This window comes from Protopterus annectens, chromosome 3.part0 (assembly GCF_019279795.1).
Source record: "Protopterus annectens isolate FY-2018-M chromosome 3.part0, PAN1.0, whole genome shotgun sequence".
NCBI classification, from domain to species: Eukaryota; Metazoa; Chordata; order Ceratodontiformes; family Protopteridae; genus Protopterus; species Protopterus annectens.
In genome coordinates this window covers 823903393-823918494 of record NC_056731.1, presented here as the reverse complement: position 1 = coordinate 823918494, position 15102 = coordinate 823903393, and the positions used below count along the sequence as shown (strand labels likewise).

The 15102-nt window shown below is 39.4% G+C and overlaps 1 protein-coding gene across 1 annotated transcript in view; it reads left to right on the top strand.

The window, feature by feature from the left end:
- GMDS (GDP-mannose 4,6-dehydratase) overlaps window positions 1–15102 on the top strand; it is a 2292844-nt gene that overhangs the window by 1812617 nt on the left and 465125 nt on the right. The window lies entirely within an intron of this gene.

The following is a 15102-nucleotide window of genomic DNA, read 5'->3' as shown; positions in this document are numbered from 1 at the left end:
AGGAGTCAAACTGTCTTTCGGCTTTTCCTGCTTAGGGGTTGTCACAGCGGAACTCCAGTCCGCTAATGATTGATAGTGAATTTTTACGGTGTTGAGTTGCCAGCCTGGCACCCAACCTTCAAAGAAGGCACACCCACACACGCTCGCACCTACCTACATGTCTTTAAATTCACTCGACTGCAGGGACGACATGCAGACTCCGCACAGAAGGCGCACCAACAGAGAATCAAACTGGAGAGCCTCTTGGAAGAGTCAGTGAGCAGAGTGGAAGAGACAGCCCTCTGGAGTGACACCTTTGAATATTTTACACATTTGTGACTGTGATAAGTTGTTGTTGTTTGTCTTTCGGCTTTTCCCGGTAAGGGGTTGCCACAGCGGAACTCCGGTCCGCTAATGATTGGCAGTAGATTTTTACGTAACTCCGAGGTGCCAGCTTGACGCCCAACCTTCAACGAAGGCATGCCTATTTATGCACGCATGTCTTTCGAATGCTACCCAACCGCGGGGAGGACATGCAGACTCCACACAGAAGGCACTCCCAAGCCCAGCTGAGAATCGAACGGGAGAACCTCTTGCTGTGAGGTAACAACGCTACCGGCGTACCACCGCGGCATATATTGCAAAATGAATTGGTTAACAACTTCATGCATGTGTATATAGTTATGTAACTGTGTGCTTTATGAAATTCTGCAAAGCTAGGCACACAGCTTCCCCAGCAAATGAGCATGTATTTGTCTTGGGAATCATTTGGTAAAGTAGTCTAAAGAAAGAAGAAAAAGTTTTTCACACAAACATTTGGTTACTGACTGTATACAAAGGAAGTGTCAGTGACAGTTTCTTCACTTCATGTCTGACATTCTGTGAAGCCAAGTGACAAGCTGTAAGAATATTTGAGGTATCCAGAGGCTGCAGTGTAGTCAGCTCAGTTATTCTCAACAGCAGTGCTCCAGACTCTGCCTTTGAAGAGCCTACTAACCAGAATCATAAAAGCAGGCAGAGAGTTTCTGAAGCTGTACTGTAGGAAGCTTGAATATATGATTACATATGCATGAGTAGTAAACTCTGGATACAAGTCTTTGAAAGACTGCTACACGCCAGAAAACACCAACTCCCTATGGGGGAAAACTTAACATTGAATTGGCAATTGCAACTGTTTTGTTTCTTTGTGAATCCTACAACATGAAACTGAGCTCTGCAACTAAGAACCTGTTGATTACTTTTTTTTTGCACTTTTTAAGAAATATTTAATCTGCAGCATAGTCAGCAGTTTAGATGTATTGTCCATTAGATCTCTGGAATCATCTCATCAGCCCATATATATGGCATCTTTAAAACACGAACACTAGGAGTGGGAAGAGAGGAATGGAGGGGAGAAGGACAGCTAGAGATGTATCTAACTTTGCATCTTCCAGCACTTTGGAATAAAGTGGGGTGAAGTCCAACATGTAAAGCATGCAACCCTGGTGCTTTTATTGCCTAGTATGCTGGAGGCTTCACTGGGGTGTGGTGGGAGGGACAAACTGAGTGGCTTTGGTTGGAAAATAGTAATTTTGCAGTGGTTGTTCATGCTCCCACCAGCAGAGACTGGATGAAGTTTGCAGAAATCATGCAGATAAAAGAGTGAGGGTGCTTGCTGATATCGAGAGCAGAGCATTTGTGAAGAAACGTGTATTTTTTTTCACAGTAACTAAGAAGAAGCGATGAGTAGGGGAGGCAATTGGTAGGTTATTACAAAAAAAATACCTAACTGCATGTTATTTTGGCTTTGGGGTACCACCAACTAGTTTTAACCCTTAGAGGACAGATATAAGGAAGTCAGAAAAAGGTCTACATGGATCAGTGCTCTCTACCACTGTTAATAAATGAAAATAAAAATTAATACATTTCAGAGTAGCAAGAGGTGAGGGACAGAAAAAAAAGTTTAAGATCCTCTCCTGCCTAACTAAATATCTCTGCTAACAGAAAAAGATGGCTGCCATTCTGCTGTTTTTTTTTAAAGTGATTAACATGTCAGATGTAATTGCATATATTGATTTAATTTTTCTGAATTAGAAGATCTCACTGAGCCTGAGACCCCTTTTTTAAGGGAGACGTACAATGTTTTTGCCCGCTACTGGAAATGTGGCATATTACCTGGGTGAACTCCTGTGTTTTGACAGTAAGGCTATCCCACCACATAGCTTTCAACTGGCTTAGTCTCTAATGTATAGGAGGATCTGTGCTGATCTGCATGGAAATTCATGAATTTGTAGCAGAGCTATTTGAATACTGATGATAAAAAAAATGTTCTGTGTAATCTGGCACACCCAACATACGATTTAATAAAGAAATTAAATTGCAGTAGACTCTACAAGAAGAAGAAAGAAAAGGCTAAAAAAAGGTTATGAAAATATGCAGCTACTCACTAAAATATTCTGCAAATGATGACCCAAGACTCTTGTAGCAGTCAGTGATCCAGAGAATGAAACCATCTGTCAAAGCAAAATAAGTCTTGTGGAAAATTTCCAGACTTGATGGTCTACAGGATCTGCCTTAGAAGTCTATTGATGAGTAGAAATGAATGAATGTGGTTGGTATCCCATTTCACAACGCATTTCAAACTATTACAAGGCAGCAGCAACACTGTATTTAATGGCAGCGATAGTGACTTATTTAGTGTAAACCGAAAATAGTTAAAAAGTCATCAGCCATAGTGGTGCAACTAACTTGTCAGGCTGCTGAGAGAGGAACTGTAGTAAGATCAGACAAACACACAGAACTTAAAAAGCAAATGTATGAAGCAATCTTCTTCCAGTAGCAACTTAAAATACAGCCAATCATATTATACCTTAGTACAAGGTTCACTTATGTACAAGCTATTAGTCACTTAAACACTCACACCTCTGCTGAATGTTCTAGCTGGGTTCGGGCTCTCACTAGACAGTGTTTACTGTTTAAAGCAATAAGAAAATAGCCCGCCTAAGTTGGGATGGTGTAGGGTGTATCTGCTTGAAAGTGACCTTATTGGAAAGGTTTAATGTACAGTGTATTTGCAGGCTGACATCTTGTTTGTGACACCTCCTGAATTCACTCATTTAAGTGTAACGGTATAGCATCATTAGGTGTGTTGAACAGGAGGTCATTGCCAAATATCTGAGGAGCCAATTCATCTGCCATGTATTAAACATTGTGTGACTAAAGTTAGGACTGGAAGACTTGTAATATAAAACTATGCAGAAACATCATCTCTAGGTAGAGACAGAACAGTGGATATTCCACATATATTTGCTGTTTAAACCAGATGTCCTTAGAGTTTCTGCCCTCATGGTTTACTGTTCATCATCGTTTGTAGCATCTGCCATTATCATGGGTAATAAGAATTTCTTAGCATCAAAATGATGTCAACTGCAGAATGATGCATATAGAAACAGAACAGTACATGTTCATCTTGCATTACAACACTCTAATGTTAAGAATCAGCATGCCACCCTTAACTCACAAAGTATGACAAGGTAGTGTGTTAAACACGGTGAGACTTTGCAGTACCACACTCTGCTTGCTGTCTTTTATGTGGTCTCCATATTTGTGTATTTAGGTGGGTCCTTTGCAGAGGCGAAGGACCCTGCTGAACATTGTTGTTTCCTTTTCAGTGACGCAGAGATAACCAGTAACATATGAGACCTGTTCGTAGTAACCAGCCTAAATGATAACAGTAGCAGGCTTGGTATCTTTCTTCCCGGGTCACTTTTAGCTTAAAATTCCCCATACAAATGTGAGGTTTGAGGTTTTTTTAAGCAGAACTGGGAAATGGAGCAGACCTAAATTAAGTTTATTAAGACTGTAGACATTGTTTGCATATATCAGCTGTACTATCCAACTTCTTGGGCAAACACCAGTGGGTTGTTTCTGTCACTTAATTTTTATGATTTTATAGATTGCAGTTATCTGTTAAATAGCTTATGGGAAGAATTCATTGTGATTAACTAGAAAATCATTAGAAATAAGACAATTTTTGTTAAAGTCAATAGGAACATATAATCAGACTTTGTGAATGATGATAACAGAAGTTAATTAATTGTAGATGCTCTTTTGGCATTTGTCAGGACTTGTAACATCACAGAAAAAAATCAACACTTCAACTGACAGGAAGGGTCACATGGGTTTGAAATGCAGTTTTCAGTTTGTGTATGTTTGGGGGGGATGGTTGAGATCACATTACACACAATTTCTATCACTGGAGCAGACAGTGCCATCCATTAGCAAATTACAGAGCTCAAGGTTTAAGAGTTCTAAATTTCTTTCATAGTGACCTAGCAGTTTTAAGTAAGGACAATTTAATATTACCTGATTATAGTAACACAGAAACATGCAAGCACACACACACATAGCATATGCTAGTTCTGTGTTTGCAAATGTTATCAAAGCAGTGGTCCTTAAGACAGATGGGATTTCTTATAAAAACCTTGCTTGAGGTTTTCTGCATGTCGTATTTCTTTATAGAGTGATAAAAAGAAGAATAAATAAAAGCAGTCTTTCTTAAGTATGCAATAAATTTCAGTAATCTTAGCTGGTTATTTTGCATGTGGCAAGGTTGTGCATCATCATTTCTGGGAAGTATTGGCATTGCAAAGTAGGCCCACAGGGTTTCATGTAAGATTAAGAATGACCATATCATGTTAGTACATTGGGAATGACACAACTGAATATTTGGAGAATCTATCTTGCAAACATCAGATAAATAGTCAACGTTGTACGCTTTTCTCTCTCTCTCTCTCTTATCGCCATTTGAAATCCAAATTATTCATAACAGAAAGAATAGGTTGCATATTTTTCTTCCAGGACATCATATGTAATTGGACATTTGTCAGTGTTTGTAAATGTAATATATGCTAGATTTTGAAGCAGCATTTAGTGATTAATACTATACAGATCACTTTCTTGCACATGTGTACTTTTAACAGTGTCTGGTGAACGTTAGTAGGCTAATCATGGGTGTAACAGAGGTTTATGACTAGATCATTGATCATAACCAGTTTGTTGTGGCGCCAAGACAAAACAGGATCAGTACGCTGAACTGCAATCACAAAACACCAATGTCACTCAAAAGCTAACAATATTGTAAGTAAACAAAAAAGTGATTAGATGTCAATCTTCATCTATTCTTGACAGTTGGGTTACGGTTCCGATCCTTGGAACCAGCTCGGCTGTTACACAGCTCGTGCCAGCCAAAAACCTCTACAGCTATGAGTGTACCCACAATGCCTCTCTCTACATTACCTCAGATCTCGTTTGCTGCTCTTATAGAAAGACACGTCAGCTGACTCGTCTCTCGCAGCTAAGTAAAATCTTAGAGTTATTTATCTACTATCTTACTTTTTGTCTTAGTTAATATTCCTTAGCCTTTATCTATCTACCTTTCTTGTGCAAGTGGTTTATTTCCTGTGATACCCTATACCTGTTGGTATTTTTCTTCTACCATTGTTGGTAGTTCCTCCTCTCTCCTATCTACCATTTGGTAATTCTTCCTACCATCATTGGTAGAAATTTTCCTTTTTTATTCTTCCATGAGTGTGTGGTGCACCTTTTTGACTGGGTTTCTGCCTTACCTTCTTTCAGTATGACAGAAAGTCTAGGTCTAGCACGGGATTTAAGCAGTGCCAAGAGTGCAGCAGAAAAATGCCTAACTCTGAAAGGCATGATTATTGTGTTTATTGTTTGGGTGCTCCTCATTTGGATTTAGAGTGGTCTGTCTGCCAGGTCTTCAGTACTAGGGCCCTGGTAGAGCATTGCAATAAATTCATACTTAAAGGGCTTCTTAAAGCCTCCCTTTGATGAAGCTTTGTCCAAGGTCAATAAGCCACCTCAGGCCTCTTTGTTCGGTGCTAACATCTTCAGCAGCACCGACATCTAAGAAACATAAATACCCATCTGTTGGTTCCTCTTCAGAACTGAAACCAAAGGTTCTGAAACTCACGGAACTGACTGATTCCTCGGTACCAACTACTTCTGTGCCATCGACACTGACTACAGCACCGGCACAGGTAATGGCACCAGGGTCGGCACCAGCTTCATTAGTTTCCACGTCGGTGCTGACATCTCCTGCTGCTTCGCAGGTTATACTTTCTGCTTTGGCGCCAAAGACTGAAACTTTCTACGCACCCAGGACGAGATATTCTCCACCTATTGACCCCTTCCTGGATCAGCTTCCCAGCCCATTTATAGAAAGGTTAGAATCTCCCTCTGGACTGTCTGTTTGTTCCTCCAGAAGTCTTTCTGAAGTAGACATAGTGAGGTTGGTGGATCAGGATCTGACAGCTAGGTGTCTTCCTCCTCCTTCTTGGCTCCCTCTCCCACCTGGAGCAGGGGAGTATTCCCCCAGCACTCCAACATATATTCCTCCTTTGACTTCCCTGGAGGCATTAGAGTTCTAGACTCTGAACATGCAGGTTTCTGTGGCCCTGGCACTGACAACATCTTTTTCTTTAGTTCCAGGCATGGCTCTGACACCCTCGGTACCCTTGAAACCAGTGGGACCTTGGGATCATGCCTCCGCCGTCAGGTCCAAGGGGTTTGAGTTGACTCCTGTTTTCTATTTATAGTCATCCTTACCTCTTTGAATTACGATGGCTGGGCATCTTTCCTCGGCTCCGGCTTTAGAGGTGGGTCTCTCAGGGTGGAGTGTGACCCCAGTTTCAAGTTTGACTGTCTCGATTCCGAGCTTCCATCCCTTCTCAGGAGGTCCGCCTTTCAGGCTATGGAGAGGGCTTTGGTCACCACAAGTTCCCAGGTGGCTGCTCTGTTATCGGAGTTTCACCCCATGAACCCTGCTTACCCGGAGCTTCCATCAATCTCTGTGCCCAGACAGAGAGCTTCATGGATGCACAGGATTCCTACTAAGGATCACCCCTCTTCTGAGACTTCTCCAGATATCCCCACTGAAGCGCCCCCTCGAAAGAAACTGTATAAGAAGAAACACCTGAACTCCCCCTGGAGTCCGTCATTGAGAACATGGATTTTGATGATGGGGAGAGTTCCCTCCTGGTCACCTCTGGAAAATGTCTCCTTTGGAGACATTCTGGAGATCCTTAAACAGAGGATAACTGGAAGCCCAAAGACCTCTGAGGAGTCTGTGTACTTGCAAGCTTTCGTAGCTCACCTATCTACTTCCTGGGTGACTCCTCTCACTGATGATCTCATTAAGTTGATGACGCATTGGGCTTGGAAGGCCCCTGATTGCATAGAACCAATTCCTCAGAGACCAGATAAAATACTCTCCATTCCTGAGGACCACCAGCACTGGGCAAAAGGATTAGCAGTAGATGCCTGGTGGAGGCTGTCACTAAAAAGGAACTAGCTAAGGAAAGTTCCTCTGTTCATCCCCCTAATTGGGAGTCTAGGGTGATGGACAGATTTGGAAAGTGGGTTTGCACATCATCAACCTTCACCCTTAGGTCCTTGAATTTCATGGCACATTTGACTAGGCTCCAGAGGTATCTGATCAAGGAGCTATCAGATACCCTAGGAAGAGGTGTATCAAAGGGGGTCCAAGAAAAATTGGCCTCCCAGTTAGCTACCTGGAGTCTATTTCTAATTCGTCCATGAGGCTCTTTCCACACACAGCTGAAGGGGCAGCCAGTTCAGGTGCTGCAATTTGATGACATGCTTGGATGTGCCTGTATGAGTTTGTGGAGCCATTCAAGTCTTCCTTCATCAGTGCTGCTTTGGATTGATCTTCTTTGTTGTAGAATAGCTCTTTTATAACATTTATTGAGTAAGTTGGCTAAACTGATGAGAAAGTAATTGTCAGTAAGGAAGGCATTGCATCCTCTTGGGATGGGAACCACAATAACATTTCTCTATATAATTGGCATAAAACCAGTAAAAAGGGAACTATGAAATAAATATGTAAGACAATGGTCCAGCAATAATTAAAATTTTACTCTGGAAGTAATCATTCAGCCTATCTGTTCCTTCTACAGTATTTTGTTTAATACTCTTAATTGTTTGATGGATATCATCATTTGAAATCACATGACATACATCACATTGGTCAGGATGAATGTCTTCCAGTGAATATGGAACCCTAGGTATGACTCTATAAATCTTGTTATTGAAAATCCTGACCAGTGTATGTAGGTCCAACACTGTCAATTTATCAATAGAAAGTCTTGAAGTTCCTTAGCTTATATTTACCATGCAGTCTAAGGTGTTTTAAAAAAGTATTGTTGCACATGTCTTCTTCTTCTCTCGGCTTTTTCCCACCTGTCCGCCCATGATTGGCAGTGGAGTTTTACGGTGTCGAGTTGCCAGCCCGACACCCAACCTTCCACAGAAGGCACACACATGCACACACTCACACCTAGGGCCAATTTAGAGTGTCCAATCCACCTACAGCATGTCTTTGGGAGGAAACCCACGCGACCACAGGGAGGACATGCAGACTCCGTACAGAAGGCACCCCAGCCGTGGATCAAACCGGAGAACCTCTTGCTGTGAGTCGGCAACACTAACCGCTGCACCACTGCTGCCGCCCTATTGTTGACACATGTATTGGTTGCAAACCATAGTTTTTACCTCCTTTGGCGTATATATATAGCACCTAATTGACAACTTAGAGCTTTGTTAACGATCTGTGTTTTGTAAACTATGGAATTCCCTATGTGTCAGGCAATGGTGTGGGCTACTTGGAACATGTTTGGTTAAAGCATAATTTGTGTAAACTTTAAAAGTTGTTCTTACAGGCTTCAGTATTACTATTTTTCATTACTTATTCCCAGTTGCATTGTTCCAAATCTGTGATGGTTACTTCAAAGTCTGCTTGATAGAATATCTTAACTTGGCCATTTGGACATAAAGACTTTTTGTTTATTGCAGTTTGTCTTACTAAACACAGATGGTCAGAGATCCCTGATTCAAGCAACTTTGATCAGTGAACAGTAAGAATGCCAGTATCACTGCTGTTAATGTGATCTGTGTCTTTAATTCAGGACTTAACCAACATATTGCCATTTCCGGTTGGTTCCTTTACTCTCTAAATATAATTGTCACACTAAATTAAGTAATCTTGTTTAAATTTTTATTTTTGGTGGAGACCTTCTCCCAGTAAATTGGTAGTACGTTCATTTCTTGTGCTATGATAGCACAATTATTACAAAAGCAGTTTATGATTTCCTCAGTAAACATTTCTAAAAGTAATTATTGAGATTTGTTTAAAAAAAAGTAAATCCTTTCTGACTTTTCCCAGTGATGTATTTACTGTAATATTCTCTCTATCAGTGTCAGCAGATTTTATTGTATAAATCAAATAGTCCTGAGCATATATCGAGATGGGTCTAGGACTATTCACTGAAAGCACATTTCACTGAAACACATTTGACTGTGCACAATTCACTGAAAGCTAAATTCATTGAAAACACAATTCACTGAAACACATTACACTAAAAGTTATATATGGCCTTTTCCCCACTGTAGTGCGACCCTGGAGTTAGTATATATAGTAAGGGGGGGGTGTGGGGGGCACTGCCCCCCCACATAGTTTGGATATATATTATGTTATATATATAAAAAAACAGTGAAATGCGTTTCAATGAACTGTGTTTTCGGTGAATTGAGCTTTCAGTGAATTGTGCACAGTCAGATGTGTTTCAGTGAAATGTGCATTCAGTGAATAGTTCTAGACCATCGAGACAGCATCACTGCCTGTGCCCTTCCTCTAGTTATGCCAGCCCTTGAATCCTGGCAAAGTTACAAAGTGAGGCTATTTCCACAGTACCAGTCTGGGTAATAAATAGCATATCACATCCTTTCTGGGCCATTCTTTTTACCAGATCAGATATTTTATTGTTAAAACTTCTAGCATTTTACATACAACATTATTGATGAACTTCTTGAGACCCTTTACAGAGTATCCATTGCGTGTGGCTCTAAAGATTTTATTCCTTTTGATAGCTTTGTACCAAATTTCCTGTTTCTCAGATGGCTAAATGGATGGATGGCATACATGCCTACAAAAGTTAGAATTCTTATCCAGAAAATCTTCCCTGGTAAATTGTACTTGAATATAGTTCGCCAGACACTGTCTTACTCAATTCATTAATCAGTAACCTAGCAGAATTAATTATTTCTCCTTTAAAGCTTGAATATGGCATTATAAAAGAGAATAGCAACTATATTTTCCTTACTGAGAGCAATAATCTTGTTCACCTCTGAGATGAAATTCATACCACACACAACCACATCACATTTTTGTTCTGGGAGTAAGTGAACTATAAAGCACATATGATACCCATGTTAGTTTATCAAGGTGTAGAGTTATCACCCCACAAGCGACTTTGACACACTGCTATTAAATATGATTTGTGGGGCATCTTTAGCATACAATCACTGGCATGTTTTTCCAAAATGTTTTTATTCAGTTTATAACACAATAACTTAACAGTATAGTGACAAGAAAAAAACAAATAAACTATATTCCACTTAAATAAAAACAAAGCCATATATATAATTTGTTCCTATATCCCTCCTGGCAACAACTTTAATACACTGGAAAACATTCTTAGCTGGCTCTCCTGTAGCTTCCTCAGGAAACCATAATCCTAGGAGACTTTAACATTGACTGGAACTCTTGCATATGCCCCAAACCCACCCATCACCTCAACCTCTTTACTTTTCAACAAACTATAAACTCCCCCACTAGAATTCACAAATCTACCAATAAACAAGCCATCTTGGACTGGATATTGGTCAGTAATAATCCTCTTTCTTATAAAACTGGTATACTTCCTGACAATATCAGCGACCATCTTCTCACCTACATCACCAAACAAAAAAACAACAATTTAAATCAGCTCAACTATCGTATTATACGTAACAAAAAAAACTTTAACCTTCCTAGCTTCCTCAATGAACTCAAACTGTATAACTGGTCAACTCTAAAACACCTGCCACTTGAGGAAGCAGTTGCCCATTTTAACAACACATTCCTCCAAATTCTTGAGCATCACGCGCCCTCTCGCGTAATTAGAACAGGATCCAAAGCTGCCCCATGGCTTTCTAAAGATACCAAGCAAATGATGCATTTAAGAAATAAACAATGGACAAAATGGAGAACTACTAAAAACCCAACTGACCACCAAAACTTCAAATACCTTAGAAACACTACAAAAAAACTTACCTATCTTGATAAAAAAAATTATTACCTTCAACACCAACAAAATCAAAATCATAACCCCAAAAAATTCTGGTCAGGAATCAATAAACTGCTCCATCCAGGGAATACCAAAACACCTACTCCAGCTAGCTTAGTGCAGACTCCACCCAACTTAATAGCCTGTACATTCAACACCTTCTTCTCTGAAAGTCACCTCTCTAGCAAAGACCATGATTCCCCACACTTCCCTCAAAATGACCTCTCCTCAAAATAACACCCCCACTCTAACATTTAGTACAGTCTCCACAACCTATATACACAAATTACTCTCAAAACTTAAACCATGTACTCCTTCAGCTGACCTACTACCAGCTGAATATCTGCAGCTTGCAGCAGCTGAAGTAGCATACCCAGTCTCCATCTTAATTAATAGAACAATAACTGAATCTACTATTCCTTCCCTCTGGAAAGTCTCCAATATCATTCCTCTGCATAAAGGAGGAAACACTAATGAACTTTCCAACTTCCATCCTATAGCCTTATTATCACCTCTATCTAAACTTATGGAACGTTGTATACACCAACAACTTCTACATCATCTTTTACATAATGACCTATTTTCTGACTCCCAACATGGTTTTAGACCTTTCCATAGCACCTCCACTGCTCTTCTCTCCTTTTCAGACACTATCAACAAAAATCGCAATAACAATCTCTTCTCCTCTGCTTTATTTCTTGACCTCTCTAAAGCCTTTGATATGGTGAACCATCACCTTCTGCTAGACACTTTGAAATGTCTCTCTCGAACCTTTGGCATTGCACTGGTTTGACTCCTACTTGAAAGATAGACAACAAGCAGTCCTCTGGGACAGCCATCTTTCCTCTCTGCTCCCAGTCACTATCGGTGTCCCTCAAGGATCCATCTTAGGACCCTTCTCTTCTCCATATTTATAAATAACCTGTCTACCTCTCTTCCCACTTCCACATGTATTCAATACGCAGACGATTCAACTCTCATCTGTTCTGCTGCTTCCCCAGCCGAACTTCATTCTTCTACCCAACAAGTCTTTACAGCAGCAGAAAAATGGTTCCAAGATATCTGTCTCCTCCTTAATCCCAAAAAAAACAAACTATTACTTTTCTCTTCTACCCTTAAATCCCCCCCCCTCCTTTTCAATTATGTCTGACAATGGCACTATCATTACACCTGACTGTTCCACTAAACTACTAGGCGTCACAATAGATAATCAACTAAACTTTGATTACCACATTGACCTAACCATCAAAGCTGTTAATAAAAAGATTGGTGCTCTTTATAGACTTAAGCCCTTTCTAACAGCATCTACAAGGGTGTCTCTAGCCCAAACTCATCTCATCTCCACACTATTGTATGCCTCCCCATCCTTTATAAATCTTTCAAAATCTAACCTTCAGAAACTTGCCATGGCCTATCATAGCATTGCCAGGTTTGCCACAGGTTCCCCATTTCACACCCATCATTGTGTTAACCTCAAAAAGCTTGACTGGCTCGAACTCGAAAATCTTATTCTCCTACATCAGTTAGTTATCACCTATAAAATCCTCCACTACCCTTCTAATACACCCATACTAAATAACCTTGTTGTCCCTTACAGGAATCTTACTTCCCTTCGTTCAGCCAACAAACTACTAGTTGCCACTCTCAAAACACACAACAAAGCTGGTGACTCCTTGTTTACAAATGCCATTGGCTCATACTGGAATAAACTTCCCATAGAACTGACCTCTCTAGGCTCTTCTCAACTTTTCAAGAAACAACTGAGGAACTATTTTAAGTCTCACTGGCTATGCCCCTGCTCAAACCCTGACTGACCTGAGCATCCAACCCTCTTCTCATTTCTCTCCATTTACCTCTATGCTTGTCCCTACCACTAATACTACCCCTCTTCTGCAACTATCTACTATCCACTTGGATACTACTTTACCTCTGCAACCTGTTATCCCCCCCAAATTTATAGGTTGCTCCCAGCTATGCAAATCTGCCTCTTAATCTATTGCCCTGGCACAAAACGATTATAACAATTGTGAATACTGTAAATACCTATAGACTCTTATGTAATTTACTAGTTTCTTTCTTTTATGACTGTACTATTCCTACTACAGCAAAGAATTTGCAAACATAAATCATCTCTCTATGATATAGCTATAGCTTTGTTAAGTTTGCTAATTATAGTTTCGTTTAAGTTTTGCTAATTATAGCTATTGTCAATTTGCTTTAGTACCATTACTATGCTACATTGGACTAATTTTCTTATCATGCTTATAATTTTGCATCCCGTTGTACTATTTTTATGTTACCTTCTAGTATATAGTGGCGCTTTTCTCCTCGGGCCTCTGCTGAAAATGGACATGTATCCAGCCAGACTAGCCAGGTCAACAAATGTAAAATAAATAAAATAAAAAAATAAATATACAATTTCCATAAAAATTAAAAAAACAATATGCATAGGAGAACACTTACTATTTCTCTAACAGATTAGATAGTTTTGTCCAAGCAATTAAAGGTGAGTTATGTTTAGTCCTTGCTTCTATAGTAGCAATCTCATTCTTGCAAATGTATTTCACAAGATGAATAAACTTGACTTTAAAGACAGGAGTAGATTGGGATTTCCAATTTTTAGTAACAATTTTCCTTGCTATAGAGAATATAGACCATAGTAAAAATGTTTGGTTTTTAGGAATGACTTCAGGAACAGGAACATTGAAAAGAATAAGGGAGTCAGAAATTGTACAGTTGCCATTCCATAGAGCTTTGTTAATTGCAAAATAATTTCTCCATTTTGGTTAGACAAACAATCACTGGTATTTTAAGGTACTTTCTTATGGAGTGTTCCCGCAGCATGGGGCCACATTTTCTGAATTCTGTTTTCTTATAGACTGTGGCATGGTTGAGCACCACACACAGTAGTCCCCCTTCCCAAAACAGCCAGTATTGTTTTGAAACAGAAGCTAACTTTATCATATTTTCACATTGCAATTTCAGTTTTGTGTTTAAAGTTATTGGACACCCAAGGTCATTATGCTGTAATTATCCTCATAAAATTTGCTGTCTGATTGGCATGTTTCATTTTAAAATTATGAAGAGTTTCTATAGGTCTGATTTCTTTAAGACAGATATTTAACAGTTTTGCAAACCATGGTAAAAAGGTTTGTTAATCACAAGGGACTCTATTATGGATATATTGTTCAAGGTCTAATAAAAAAGTTTATTTGGATCTTTTAATGCAGTTAATATTTTGCATAGTCCGTTTTTAATAAACCTGTATCTAACAGAATATAGCCCCAATTATCTTAGCACGTCCTGGAAAGAAATTTCTTCTGAACAATTTATTAATGTTGGCATTTCATGGGGAATGTTCAAACATTTCTTACACTACAGCCTGAGATTTCTCTTTGACTTTATGAAAGTGTCTTCCATGGCAGGATTTGTGAATTCCAAATATGACTGTTTTCTGATGTTCCATTGTGAAGTGTCTTCTTTGAAGATTTAGTGGCAAGTATAATACAGACTGCGTCAGAGTTTTAAGTCTGTATTCTAATCTTCTGAAGGTAGACTCTAAGAGTGATGATTTTCAGTATTTCGTACATAGCTGACAGCATAACCATTTATTCAGAGCACAACATCACTGCGATAGCTGTCTTTATAATATGAGCAGGAATTTCTTCTGTATTCCAAAAAGATTTTTGCCAGTAGCTATGCAAAATCACTTTCCATTTCAGACATAAGGACATTCTATGCTGTTTCCCTTGAATGATAGTCATAAAAGCTATATATATATATATATATATATATATATATATATATATATATAGCTTAAGTCATTACTGTTGAGCACATTTACATTTGTAGAGATGTAGGCACAGAATGCTAATCCTGTAACAGAGTTCAGTTCAGTCACCACTATAACTGCTGCTTCATAGCATGTCAGACATGT